The sequence below is a fragment of the Thamnophis sirtalis genome, unplaced genomic scaffold (assembly GCF_051295495.1).
Source record: "Thamnophis sirtalis isolate CommonGarterSnake01/CBP01778 unplaced genomic scaffold, rThaSir2_p1.2 scaffold_3, whole genome shotgun sequence".
Lineage (NCBI taxonomy): Eukaryota > Metazoa > Chordata > Lepidosauria > Squamata > Natricidae > Thamnophis > Thamnophis sirtalis.
In genome coordinates this window covers 164,501,077-164,510,296 of record NW_028261383.1, presented here as the reverse complement: position 1 = coordinate 164,510,296, position 9,220 = coordinate 164,501,077, and positions in this window count along the sequence as shown.

Here is a 9,220-nt window from a genome sequence, read left to right as displayed (position 1 = left end):
CAAAACCATGCTCGACTAAGCCGCGCCCGATTAAACCGCGTCGCTGACGTCATCAACAGCGCAACAACAGCGAGCGCGGAGAAAGAAGGGCCCTTTAAATAGCGCTTTGAAAGCAAGCCGATTCAACTTAAGGTAAGGGTTAGGTTTAGGGTTAGGTTTAGGGTTAGCTTTAGGGTTAGATTAAGGGTTAGGTTTAGGTTTAGGGTTAGGTTAAGGGTTAGGTTTAGGGTTAGGTTAAGGGTTAGGTTTAGGGTTAGGATTAGGATTAGGTTTAGGGGGGTTAGGTTTAGGTTTAGGGGTTAATTTTAGATTTAGCGTTTACAGCGTGCTTCTGTCTCCGCGCTGTTGTCGCCCTGTTGATGACGTCAGCTACGCGGTTTCGTCGAGCACGCTTTAGTCGAACGCGGTTTTGTGGTGGAACCAAATAGCAATAATACATTCTGGGTTGGTATTCTTGAGATTGTGACTATATTTTAATTCAAAATGACCAGCTTAGTTCAATGTAATAGCTGTTTTGCACCTGTCTTTCGCAGTACTCTTTTCAAATTTGGATACTGTCCCCTTTGTAAACAAATTACTAGTCTACATAGACAGATTACCTATCTAGAATCTCTAATCTGTGCTCTCCAAGCAGAAATTAGGTGTACAATTCGGCTATTCCACTCTATGGAGATACCATGCTTTCAGTCCCCTCTACCGCAAAGATCCTGCAGGAGAAGAGCAGTCTGGACAACCGTGGGATCTGGCAGGGTGAGAGCTGTGAACCACAAACACAAAGCTTTTGCTGTGTCCCAGCATAACAGATCTAGCGCCCTTGCTGACCTTAATGGGGACACTAAAGTGACAGGTCAAGGTAGTTGTGATAATGATGACTCAAATAAGCAGGGGATCATGATCCAAAATGAAGAACTTACTTCGGAAAGGCGAAATGGGGAACCAGGTATCACACATCAGTTGCACAATAAGAGCAAGGTATCTAAAAAGAGAAGTCTCCTTCTGGTTGGTGATTCAATCGTAAGGGATGTACATTTAGGAAAGGATAATGGAGGTTTTAAAAGAGGTCAGGTGTCTGCCAGGTGCTACTGCCAGCAGAGAAAAGAGATGTATTCTTAAGATAGTCAAGAATGCAAGTAAGGACTGTGATGTTGATGCTATTATACATCTTGGCACAAATGATCTCTCAAAAAAATGTACTTTCTGTACAGAATGATTTCCAGAGCTTGGGGTATGAACTTAGTAGTGTAGGTTGTAGGCTTATCTTTTCAGAGGTTTTACCAGTATATAAGGAACAAAAAGGGAAGGGCCAGCGTGTAGCACAGTTTAATGTGTAGCTAAAGGAATGGAGTAAAAGGGAAGGCTTTGGTTTTATTAGTCATGATGCTTGCAGTTGGTCCAATGAAAAACTGTACAAAAGAGATGGTTTGTACCCATCCAAGAAAGGAACTGAGTTACTTGGCATTAAATTCACATATTTTCTGGATAAACATTTAAACTGAACAGCGGGGACAGAGAATTAATTGATACAGAACATTTCTGCCCCCAGCAATCTAAAATTCATAGGGTTATCAGTGCATGTAACATAGATGTTTGTGCGGGTAAGATTATCAGTCCTGCTGTCAAGCAAAACCAAGCATTTAATAGTGAGTGCTACACCATATGCACAAATCGTACAAGTGGCAAGAAAATAGGGGCAGTCAGGCATAACACAGGCTATGTAGACAGTAAACACAGGGTCAATCAAATGGTCTCAAATGTCTATACACCAATGCACAGAGAATGAGGAATAAACGGGGTGAATTAGAAATTCAAGTAAATGAGGGCAGATATGATATTGTTGGCATTACAGAAACTTGGTGGGATGAAACTGTCAGGCCTGCAGCCAGTTCCTTTTAGGATCTTTGGCCTGCCACACACTCTATTATTTTACTATGCTTTTTCATTAGTGGGGTATTGGGAGGGGGAATAGTAAGGAGTAGAATGTGTTGTCAAAATAAAAAAATCCTTTCTAGAAGCCCAAGGTCATCCTTTGTATCTGCACCTCTGAGCCTGACTAGAACTAGATGGCTGGAACTGCCAGCGTGGCAGTGGAAGATTGGACCATGTGATGGACTTGTGGGTGTGGGGGCAAGATCGTGAACGTTCAACTGGGTGGAAAACCCAGGAAGTTTTCAGATTCAGGTTTTCCAAAGATGCACCAATATGTCTCTCTTAATAAATTGGAAGTTTGAGGAAAGTTCTGCCTTGGACTCTGATTTAATTTTGGGTGATATTTGGAACGCTGACCTTAACTTTATAATGCTTTGTTAAGGCCACACTTGGAATACTGCATTCAGTTTTGTCGCCATGATGTAAAAAAGATGTGGAAACTCTAGAAAGAGTGCAGAGAAGAGCAACAAAGATGTTTAGGGGACTGGAGGCTAAAACTTATGAAGAACGGTTGCGGGAACTGTTTAATGAAAAGAAGGACTAGGTGAGACAGGATAGCAGTGTTCCGATATCTCAAGGGCTGCCACAAAGAAGAGAGAGTCAAACTATTATCCAAGGCACCTGAGGGTAGAACAAGAAGCATTGGGTGGAAACTAATCAAGGAGAGAAGCAACTTAGAACTGAGGAGAAATTTCCTGACAGAACAATTAATCCCGCTTTGTCTCTCCTGCCTCTTTGCTTCTCTGTTCGGTCATTGGGCGGCAGATCGAAAGCGGGAGCCAAGCATGGTCATTCCTTCCAAGAGGCAACTTTCCCATCGAATGACTCGCTGCCCTAGACTTGAGGAGACCCTCTGCAATCCCTCTCGTCTGGCCGGGATGCCAGTGAGAGTGTTGGGCTGAAGGAAGGATGGATACATGCATGCACACACACACGTGAGAGAGAGTGAGTTGGTGGGCAGACTTAGCACTTTGTTAAGTTTGTTTCTCTGTGTGTTGTGTGTATGTATATATATATATATATATATATATATATATATATATATATATATATATATATATATATATATATATATATATATATATATATATATATATATATATATATACATACATACATACATACATACATACATACATACATACATACATACATACATACATACATGTCTCCATGGGTGCAATTGTGCAAGCATTTTTTTCCTCTTTAAAAGAATTTTTGGATTTCTCCTCACCAAACCTTTAAGACTGAAAGAGTTAGAGTTGAAATATAAAGAGATTGTCAATCGCCATACTGTTAGATTGATAGGCAATTATGGACTATCTTGATTATATACTCCTTAGAAAGAATATGCTACTGTATGGTTGAGAAAAAGATCAAACTTCATTCCATGGAAACCCAACAAAGTTCATAGGGAGGATTTCTTTCTACGATGGACTTTTGGGTCAACAATGAATATCAGTTATCAAAAATGTAGGTAGAAAATTAAGCAAGCAATAGGCAATTACAAAAAGGGAAGCCAACTTTCTGAATTCTGTTTCTTTGCACTTAGTGACATAAATAGACTAATGTTCTGAAAACCTGACATAAATTACTATATATTTTAAATAGCTGTAAAGCTATGCTGAAAAAGCTGTTCTCAAGGTATTGTGATAAATTCAATAAAAAGAGGGGAATTCTTGATGAACTTAAGGAGAAATGAGAGTATTGGATAGTAAATGGACAAATAAAATTACCAATCAAAGAGAATATTTGCACCTCAGGGTTGAAATGAGATGTTCTCTCTTACTCTTTCCTCTTCCTCTCTTCTCTCTCTGTCTCTCTCATCCTCTTTCTCTTTGTCTCTCTTCTCTTTCTCTCTCCTTCTTTTCCATTCTTCTGTCACTTTCTCTCTCTTTCTCCCTTCTCTCTCCTCTTTGTCTCTTTCTGTCTCTCTCATCCTCTTTCTCTTTGTCTCTCTTACTCTCTCCTTCTTTCTCACTCTTCTGTCACTTTCTCTCTCCTTCTCTGTCTCTCTTCCCTCTTTTCTTCCTCTCTTCCTCTCTCCCACTCTTTTTATCACTTTCTCTCTACCGCCCAACTTGTCCCCATATTTATCTTCGACTGATCATATTTGCAATAATTTACCTTCTTTTCTAAATATGTGCAGTTCCCTTACCAGATCCCTCGCTCACTCAAACACACACACACACACACACACAAAACCATTTTTCTCCATTCCAATTCGGATCCTATAAATCAATTGCTCTGCGAAACATCTGTGAAAAAAATTCAGGTGCACAGGCATGAAAATGTGCTGCTGAAACACTATAATTTTCCGCACACACTGAAAAAAAATTAGAGGGAATGTTGGAATTCATTCCGGGTGTTTGTGTGCAGGGCAGTTTCTGCTGCCTGAAACACACATACACAGGGATGCAAAAACATCGCACCAGAAACATCTTTCTGGCCTAATGGTCAGGACTCACTATGCAGCCTCATGTAACAATGAAATATGTGAGCCAGCTACTCCCACACATGCCCTTTCTCCCCCCTATGCTGTGCTGTAACTTTCTATTCCCCCTCTCCCCCTCCCAATGCCATGCAGCTTGTAACTTTCTATTCCCCCTTTGCCCACCCTTTGCCATGATGTGGTTTTCTATTGGTTTATTTGTAGAATACTGTGATTTTTCATTAGTTTACTTGTACCATGTGTGATTATATATGCCTTTTGATACGCTCCTTTTTGATGACGCTGTAACTAACTTTTTCTAATAAAAGAGCCCTTCAAAATTCATTCGAAGCTTTTTGCTCATCCCGAGGAATTTTGTCTGGTGTTTTCCTTTTGATTAGGCAAGGACACATGAGCAGCCCTCCAGTGTGGCGACAACGCCGCAAGGGAACATTGATTGTATTGTATTGTACATATTGATTGTTGCAGTCCAACCATTGTAGATGACTCCTGTTTTTTCTTCTGGGGTTGTTGATTCTTTTGGTCTGCTTTGGATGTTTTGAAGGGCTTTAGTGGGCTTGATGTAGGACAAACAGGCAGAAGAGTGGCAGAACGTATCCATGAACACAAACTGGCAGTCAGAAGACATGATGAAAATTTTTTAATTTCACAACATATAGACAGATTTAACCATAGTTTCAATTGGGAAAATGTGACCATCCTAGATCAAGCCAAGTCCAAAAACACCAGGGAATTTCTACAAGCCTGCCATATGACAAATCAGCCATCAATAAACACATAGACATCAACAACAACTATAGACTATGCAAAACAGACTATCACCCAGCCCAAAAAGGAACAAAGAGACCCAAGCACCTCTCCACTAGCAATCAGCACCCAGATCAGCATAGATCAACTCCAAGATCAGATCAATAATCAAGTAAACAATACCCCAATTAAGAAATTGCCAAAGAAGCCAACAGCAAACAGCTCAATAAAAAAAGAATCTCTAAGACCAACCCCACCAGCACTGACAGGGCAAGCTGTTAGAATATAAACTGACAGCAAGCTGCACTTTTGCACGAGCACTGATGATGTTACCTAGTTTGGGCAATGAAACATCTGCAAGAAAACAAGCAAGCTCAGAGAGCACCAAGGACCCCTCATACTACACATGTCTTATATCCTAGATAATGCATAATGCTTCCTTCAAAACCACCGTGATATATTTCCTATGATTTGAATTTTGATAAGCCCTCAGGGTGGACCAGAAATAATGAAAAAAGTTTTACTATTAACCACTGCCTTGTCCTTTTCTTTAATATACAACATGGTCCACAATAAAAAGGTTGCTTTTTCCTTGGTCCTGGTTTGAGTTGTGAGCCGCCCTGAGTCCCCTTCGGGGGAAAAGGGCAGCATATAAATAAAATAAATAAAAATAAAATAAAAAATAAACATTATATATCGCAAATGATCAACAGTAACATTAAGGAGTAAATGAAGGTCCTGTGAGCTCTGGAAAGTAATTACTGGGCCCCTGTTCACAGCAATGCCAAGAGCACATCATGACATTACTAGAATTTATTCTGTGCCACTATCGAATTGTTTTTAGTTCCCAGCATCCTTTACCAGCTTAGCTCCCTCCAGCTTTATAGGCTTTGAGTGATATATAGGTTGGAAATTTTTGGAATGGAAGACCAATTTACCTGAAGGGTCCAACATTTGGGAAAACTAGTTTAATGGATTCTGTCACAATCATCCAACTACCTTGGAACTGTTAAAGCTTTGGTGAGATGGGATGAAACAGAAATGAAAAGAAATCAAGTTCTAGGACACTATTTAAATGGGTTAAAAATCAAGACATTAAGTGTTTATTTGCTCAAGATTAAAATAGATATCTTATCCCTGGTTACCCTTAATGGACTTTTGCTGATTAGGATTGACATGATGATGGGATATAGATTTGTTTCAGTGGTGGGATTCAAATAATTTAACAACCGGTTCTCTGCCCTAATGACCAGGTGAGTAGGCAGGGCTCGGTGATCATGTGACTAGGTGGACGTGGCCAACTCAGCATCACTCAGGTCGATGGGCACTTCACCTTAATTGTTACAATGGTAATAAGGGTTAACTGGAGAGGCAGTTTCTGCAAACAGGGCAATAAAGATTAGGCTAGAAACAACACCAGAATGTTTCCTTCCTACCTTCCTTACAGGATTAGCCCTGTAAAGTGGGAAAAAACAAAATGAGATTTCTTCCAACAACCGGTTCTCCGTACTACTTAGAAAGTTAACAACCGGTTCTCCCAAATAGGTGCGAACTGGCTGAATCCCACCACTGATTTGTTTATAGATAAAAAATGGGACATAGAAAGAAGGGTTCATTCACAGTATTTAAAAGAAGATAATAAGTTACTAAAATTATTTGCAGTTGTAATGAAGGGAGATGTCATTTATACATATACATAGGCAGGAAAGTTGCATGTTTTACTATGTATTTTGGACTGGAAGTTATTTTTTATAGTAATTGTATTAAAATTAAAATATAAAATTAATACAACACTTAAAAAAAATAAAAGAATAAAAAGGAAAAACAGAAAGTCTAGAAAAGAAAAAAGGAAGAAAAATAGAAAAGAACAAAATATAATAAATGAAACACATATTTTATTTAACTTGTTTGTATTTTTGTTCCTTTTTTCTTTTCTGGACTTTCTGTTTTTTTTTTCTTTTACTTTTTTAGTGTTGTATTTTTACTGTAATTTTTAATACAATTACTATAAAAAAACTACTCAACCACCGCCAGTCCAAAATATATCATAGAACATGCAACTTTCTTGTCTTCTCATTAAAAATAATAATTGTCTCCAGAGAATTGATGTAACAGAGCTTATTAGCGGGATGTTCCCTTTAAAAGTATACTTTATGTGACAGCACCAAGGGCCTTATTAAAACTTCGAGGAAGTTTCTCACACAAGGTAGGATGGGGAAGAGAAAACTTATTTATACGTTCTCAGGGGATACCACTTTGTTTTAAAAATAAACAGGCTGGTCCCATGGATGCTAGAAAAACTGGTTTAACTTAATGAAGCAGAAAAGAGTTACAATCTGGGATCTCCACATTAAATAAGAAGATCCCATGCTTGTGTAGATGAAGCTTTTAAAAATAAATAAAATTTACAATTAGCATCCTAATTGGAAGCACTGACAGGATTTTATTTAGCAATTTTCACCGATTCAGTGTTACAAACTGTCTAAAACATTCAAGTAGATTTGGCCTAAAGCATCCTTTCATTGAAGAATGTCTAATTCCAATCCTCTCTTGAAAAAAGATAGAAACCAGTCTTTTCCATGGGAATTTATTCCAGCATTTGGCCCATGTGTTCAATGAGATTTTTTTTTAAGGATTGAGAAGAACATAGCTATTCAATCGTGGCTATTGTATCTATCTGATCTATAAAATACCCTGTGGAATACTGTGGTTTTGTGCCTAAGGTGGGACTAGAATTCTTGGTCTCCCAGTTTCTAACCTGGTTTCTAACCACTACACCAAGCTTAGCTCTATCACTTTACATAAACAGTTAAAAATGTTTACCTAAAATGTTAAAAATGTTTAACAGATTATGATCTATTACTGTACATTGCCACAGCAGGATTGCTTTAACTTATGAATGTCAATAACTATAATACCAAATAATGGTAAAACTGGAATGAATGGATTCTTCAGGATAGGGGTGAGCAATCTGTGATCGAAATGCTGCATGTATGTCTTCTGAGACTTTCCAAACCAATTTTCCTTCCTCATTTCAGTAATCAACAGGCTATGTTGGCTAGGTAATGCCATTATTGCTCGATAATAACATTTATTTTAAAATATAGTCTCAAATTACAAACATTCATTTGGGCACTGTCAACCAGCATGTATTTATGAAGGTTTCAGCATCCCGAGGTCATGCAATCACCATTTGCAACCTTCCCAGCCCGCTTTTGACAAGCAACATCAATAGGGGAAGCCAGATCTATTTAAGGACCACATAATTCACTTAACAACTGAAGTGATTCATTTAACAAACATGGCAAAAAAGGTCATACAATCATGTGTGTGTGTGTGTGTGTAATGTATGTATATGTATAAAACGTGTGTGTGTGTGTGTGTGTGTGTGTTTGTAGATTTTCACGGGTGTAGGTATGCTGATCTTATTGTATTCGTGTCTTTTCCTGTGTAAGATTGAGATTGTCTTGGCAATGTTTCGTCGAGGTCTCACTCGCCATCTTCAGGCTGGTGTTTTCGGCTTCGTGCTTGTGCGAGTAAAACGTGGTCAGAACTGCCGTCTCTCTATAATTCTTAGGGCGGGGGAGTGCTGGCTTTGTTGCTGTAAGTGGGTTGATTGGCTGTGTAGTTGCATCATGATTGGTAGATGGGATTGATGTTTGTAGATTGTTCGGCTGTTTCGTATCATCCTGTGTGGCTGAGGTGCTGGCTGTGTGTTCATTGTTCATTTGTGTTGTAACGACCTGGGTGGTGGGTGGGGCTTGTTTGTTGACTAGGGCTGGTTTCCAGATGTCTGGTAAGCAGGAGGTATTTTCACGTTTATTCATGTTGTGAGGGTGTTTTTTCTATTTAGATGGCTTCCATAATTATTCTCTTGTTGAAGTGTTCAGTTTTGGAGATTTATTTGGTTCCTTCAAAATCAATTTCATGTCCTGTTGCTTTAAGGTGCTGAAAAAGGGAGGAAGTTTTTTGTTTTTTTCTGACTGCGTTCTTGTGTTCTGCGATGCGTGCATTTATTCTCCTGTTTGTTTGTCCTATGTATGTTGCATGGCAGATTTTGCATGGTATTTCATAGACTCCTTGGTTTTCTAGCTG